The sequence below is a fragment of the Nomia melanderi genome, chromosome 14 (assembly GCF_051020985.1).
Source record: "Nomia melanderi isolate GNS246 chromosome 14, iyNomMela1, whole genome shotgun sequence".
Classification (NCBI taxonomy): Eukaryota; Metazoa; Arthropoda; class Insecta; order Hymenoptera; family Halictidae; genus Nomia; species Nomia melanderi.
This window is the reverse complement of record NC_135012.1, coordinates 2,839,894-2,846,016: the sequence shown is the minus strand read 5'-3', so window position 1 is coordinate 2,846,016 and position 6,123 is coordinate 2,839,894. Positions and strand designations below refer to the sequence as shown.

Below are 6,123 nucleotides of genomic sequence, written 5' to 3'. Positions count from 1 at the left end.
TAACGGAGTAATGAGTAAGACAACGACGGAGCGACTGTGCGACAAGGATAAAGAATTTTGGTTGCGAGCGACAGTACCGCCATCTAGCGGCGAGGAATTTTCGAAGCTTTTCCCTATACCCGTAATGTGCAAGACAAGGACAGAGCTAGTGTGCAACAAGGATAGAGACAGCGTTCCCCATGCCACCTACTTAGAAAGAGCATCTCATCAGTCCCTGGTACCTACTCGCGAAGCATCAGGACTAAGGTGGTATCAGACAAGGACGGACATATAATTTGGCGGAAGAAGGACAAGGATGCATAGAGGGCGCTCCAAAAATCCAAGCTATACGTGGAACATTCGTTAATAACTCGATTCTCCGTAATTATTCATTAACATTTGCGATTGGATAAGATAGACTGAAGCCTCGACTATTCTTATGATGCATCGTCGATCAGATTTTGTTCGGAATTCAGAAGTTGTTAATTATTTTTGGCAACGTTGTTTTACCGTAACCTATGATGATTCGACGACGTTTATGTTCATTGTTAATTCTCTTAGTTTACAGGCACAAGATGTGTACTTTTTTGATTGAAGAAGGTAGAATGGACCTCTAGCAACATTCCAGTATCAATTTTGCGCAAATTTGATGAGTGGTTCGTAAGTTATTGACGATTTTTGGAGCAGCTTCTGACTCGTGACGTTACATAATTAAAATGCATTTTGGGAATTAATGTTTTTGGTAACTTCTGAAGCTTATTTCCACTGTTTCACGCGGTAGGAAGTTAGCTTGGACCTTTGGGCAACCTTACGTGCCGGTTTTGATGATGGTTTGATCATAATTGATTAGTTATTAACGACTTTTTAATGTCTAAGACAAAAATAGGACATAGTTTGAACCCCTGATACTTCTGCGCATGCGCAATGTCTCCGACAAGGACAGATATATGATTTGGCGGGAGAAAGACAAGGACGCAGAGAGGACGCTCCAAAATTGAACCTGATCGATCGAAAATTCGTTAATTACTCGATTCTGGTTAATGATTCATTAATATTTGCAATTGTGCAAGATAGAATAGACCTTCAGCTACTCTCACTATATATCTTAGACAGAATTTTATTCAGAATTAAGCAGTTACCAATCATTTTCGGAAACGTTGTTTTATCATAACCTATGACGATTAGACGCGACCCTTGTGAATTATTGTTTCCCCACTTCATAGCCACAATTTATGAAGTTTTACGATTAAAGAAACTAGAACAAGCCTGTAGCAATACTCTGCTATCAAATTTTCTTCGATTCAATGAGTAATTGATGAATTATCAGTGATTCTTGGGTTACTTTCTAGACAAGTGACGACACGTAGCAAAAAATTATTTTTTTAATTAATATTTTCCCAAATTTAAAGAATTAATTGATGTGGTTTTGCGCGTCAGGAGGCCAGTCTGAACCTTCATGTATGTTCCTGTAACAGTTCCGAGCACAGTTTTTTCGTAATTAATTAGTTATTAACAATTTTTACGACCTTGGCTGTTTCTCTAATACCTGCAATGTGTAAGACAAGGATAACGATATCCAAGTCGTGCCACCTACATTAAAAGTATGCTTTCATACGGCTCTTGGTAACTTCGCAGCCGATTTTATACGCGGGACACATGACATGTCTAGAGGTATTAGACAAGTACGGACATATGATTTCGCGTGAGTGCGAGAAGGACATATATAGACCGCTCCGAAATGCCCTAAAAAACCACGCAGCCGAGTCCCGCCAACTATTAAGCAATAGATCAATTCAGAATTACTAATTTTTTATGAACAATCTGTGAACTTTTGCAATTGATTGATGTAAAATAGACCTTCAGCGACATTCCTAGAGACTTTTAAACAAATTCACTTTGAAATTAATGGAAAAAATGGTAAAATAGCTCTCATTTCCAGTTAAGCAGCTCGCTAAATCGTCGGAATATTTGCAAATAAATCAATCCCTGCATATGATTTATGAACATTTGCAATTGGACGATACAGATGAACCCTTCAGCAACTCTTATGTGTAATTTACCATCAAGTTTCCTTTTTATTTACGTAGATACGAGTAATACATGCAATTGGCAAGCTCCAGAGGAACCCGCGACGCTCAACGAAATGACGATAATAATATAAATAAAAGTAAATGAGAAACATCTCTCAATTACCCGAATCAGGCGCAATCTTCACCAAAGATCTACGGCTCTAGATCCGCAGAATTTCACCATTCGGAGCACGCGTTCCCGTTCGTTATCAGCCGCCGTCTTGATAGTAGCAGTCTCGTGCCGGTCTCGGGACATAAACAGACCTCGTGGCTTCCCTAGAATCCGTAATATCGTCGCGCTGGGCTCAGATAAGAGCGGGTACGTCGACGAGAAGAGGATCGTGGGCGAAGGCCGGGCCTGGACGATTTACCACGCGCAGTCAACGGAAAGTTTGTACTGCGGCGAGGGTGTTCAGCTGTTTTCGGTCTGGATCACAGCCGCGGCACGTGATCTAACCCCTCCATCCAGCCAATGAGAAGCCCAGCAGTGCGTCGATCACGTGCTACGATCAGCCGGAGATCCATGGAAGCACGTGCACAGTCAGGTATTCTGTTTATGCCGCGTTTCCAAGGCTCCAGGCCGTTACTCTCGATCGTAAAATATCGTCGCCGAGGCAAGCGAGCCGAACTTCCTTAAACCGAATGCAACGAAACAGAAAAATGAGGGCCAAGGTGATCGAAACCGGAATCTGCGACGTCCGAATTCAAGAATAAGTCTATCTCGAATAAGGTTCTTCAAGGTTCCACGAGCCTGCGACCAATCTTTACTTTCTCTTAGTACCTAACTATGATTTCTTCGTTTCATGAGTAATTATTCGATTGTGGATGTTACATGTGTTTCTACGAAAAGTTTTTTTATCAGTTGAATAAGGTATAATTAAATTTGGAACTTTGATCTAGGGTCACTTGAAATTGTATGCTTCGATATGATGTCACTGTTTTTATGTTCCGAGCATTCGAAATGTTAGGATTTATAAGCTTTTTTCTTCCTTAAGTACATTGCAAGGTGATATTATAGTGCTCGTTCCGTAGCAATACGTTGCATGACGTAGTTACGTAAATATGCGGAATCATAAATGTTTTATTGCATCTGTGAGGCATTGTTTAAACAAAGGAAAGAATAACACGCAAGTCACTCCGCGAAATATTTCACGATTACTGTGTATCTTGGCAACTTTTAGTTAGAAGTTGTTGCGTTCGTGTGTGTTCCTTTTCTATACGTGTTTATTAATCATCGAACAAGAGATAAGTTTTTTAATTGAAAAAGTCTTACATCATTAAGCGTTCCAGAGTTGAATTATCAATGATTCTAGGAGGAAACGTCGTGCATTTACGTTAATCACGTGCGCCATTTTGCGCGATAAACCGAGTGATAAACCATTCGATAAACCAACGACTATAAACAAAGTCACCGTGAAACTTTCCGATACCCCTAAGTAACACTAAAAAAAAATCTCCAAGGAAATTTCATTTGTTACCGAGCAACGGATCGAATAATGCAACTGAAACGTCGCGTTTCGCGCGGGCCGACGACAACGCACAGGTTGGCGTAACGCCATAGAAAAAAAAGCTGTATCACAATCGTGATGTGTCCGAACTTTCCAAGCTCAAGACCCCTTTTAATCGTTTCAATTGCCGTTCGAGTAACAATTAATGTTTTTGCGTGATACGGCAATAATAAAACGACGCAGAGAGCAATGGGTTCGTGTCCGAAGACAATAGCGCGTTATCTTTTTTCCCCAATAATTAATGGCGACACTAATTGCACAGCTTCAAATTTCACGGGCGCGATAAAACCCCAGCTTTTGATCCAGTCGATTCATCACATATAATAATATATCGTCCACTAGACGATCTGACAGAAAAATTGGACGTCGCGCGTTATCGATTTATTCATTGCATTATCTGTCGTAATTATGTACAAGCACATGTTACCATGGAATAACACGGATCAAACAAAAATTCCTCTCTCATCAAACGACTCACTTCATTCCCGTTCATCGACTACGTCGGGAAATTTTTCCTTCGACGTCGAGTTCCCTGCATTTCCGTCAATTAAACGCGCTGCGAACCGCCCAACCGTTATCGACGCGCCGATAAAACGAACCGCTCGCGCGGTTTTCGTCCGCAATTTGCGTTCTTTTCTTTTTTTATCGTTCGGACGATGGCGAACGGGCCGGCTACCGTTGGTAATCGGAGGCTAAATATAAAAATGTGGCCACAAGTACGTAAGTACGTGACGACGTTCAATAATAAGATCGTCCCGCAGCTGTTCTGCTTGCAAAGTGGTTCCTCCGTCGGCGCACGTGGAAAGGAACAAAGTTCGCGGGACGCATTCCTTTTCTCCGGTGACGGATCACAGTTTATTTACGGTCCCGGCGAAATGTCGTAGTTCCTTGTAATCAGACGTAGACACTGTCTACAAAAATGGGGGGTAAAAACGATAAAACTCGCGTTTATCGCTCAGCGAAGTTCGTCCTCGGATTTTCCGGTTGTTTTTAGCGCCGCGATCCAAACGACGGACTGCGACCTGGCGGTGCGCTTTGGTTTCCGTGAGGTTCGATCGGCGTGCCGATTAAATTGATTTATTCGATCTGCTAATTGCGACGTCTATGAAACGCCGATACCATCGGAAGAGAAAGGTTCTATTAACGGGCAACGATAAAAAAAGAAACGATATCGGCGTCCACCCAAACGATATCAGAGTTACACCTGCCTCGAGTCGCAGAATCGATTTCAGATTGATTTCAACCGCTCGTTTCGTGTGTATCAAAAGACGATTAATGTAATAAAGTTTTTATTTTTCACAGCGTATTGCTCCAAAAACGTTTCCAATGGAGACGAATCCTCGCAGGAATCGTCTGAACATCGTTACAAAAAAGAAGAAAAAAAGAAAAAATAAAAAGAAAAGAAGAAACGAACACTGAACACAAGGATCGAAGCGAGTTACGAGAGAAAGTATAGGCGAAACGAGAAAATAAAGAAAACAGAATAGAACACGTTCGGTTGCTATAAATATTTTTAATCTTTACTTGTTCGAAAGCAAAATCACAGCTACATAAGATGTGTGGTTCCGGATACTCATTCATAATAATAATAATAATAATAATAATAATAATAATAATAATAATAATAATATAATAATAGAGCATATTAATCAATAATTAATAATAATAATTAATAATAATAATAATAGATAAAATTATATAATAGTTTTTTTCTTTTCTCTTACATCCATACAGCAGATATTTTAATACTAATGACCGTACGATAGATTCTCTCTAAACTTCTTCAAATAATAGTACGTCTTCTACTGGTATACATCTCTCCCCTTTCTCTCTCACTCTCTTCCCTTACGCAAAACCACACACACACACGCGCACGCGCACACACACACGTTCGTACACTCCCACAAACTTCCCCATTCGCGCGTCCATACATCTTCAAATATTTATCTCGATCGTCGTGGACGATCTTACAATATCTCCATATACATATACGTTATATATGTATATACTCCAATATATATATACATATACTTCTATATATATATATATATAATATAGGCTCGATAGTTATAAGGCAACCTCAGTTCACCGTCGCTCCTCGAAACACATTTAAACCGTTTTCGTTCCCCCTAACAGCGTCTCCCTCCACCCACGTCCACCGATTTCCCGACGATCCGTCGAGATCCATCCGCTTCCGGCTGCGTCCCCGGAGCGAGACGAACGGGAATACTTCCGCCGATAGAAATAAATTATTTTACAGACACGCTCCTCCTCCCGCCCTCCCTCTTTGCTCCACCGTCGACGCGTTCACCGTTCGCGAAGATCGGCCGGAACGGTCGCGAGGCTCGGAAAGGTTCCAGGCTCGAGAGAGAGAGAGAGAGAGAGAGAGAGAGAGAGAGAGAGAGAGAGAGAGAGAGAGAGAGAGAGAGAGAGAGAGAGAAAGAGAGAGAAAGAGAGAGAAAGAGAGAGAAAGAGAGAGAGAGAGAGATCGGTTCTTCGCTTATCGCGGTTTATGGCACTCGTTTTAAAATGGCTGGTGCACACGCACCCGCGCAGCCCGTTCCTCG

General features: G+C 41.4%; 1 long non-coding RNA gene across 1 annotated transcript; it reads left to right on the top strand.

Annotated features, from left to right (window-relative positions):
- LOC116427018 (uncharacterized) lies at nt 1–2,223 on the top strand. The gene is made up of 2 exons (XR_004235004.2): nt 1–246; nt 2,067–2,223. It is a non-coding gene; the product is annotated as an uncharacterized LOC116427018 (long non-coding RNA).
- The last annotated feature ends 3,900 nt before the right edge of the window (nt 2,224–6,123 follow it).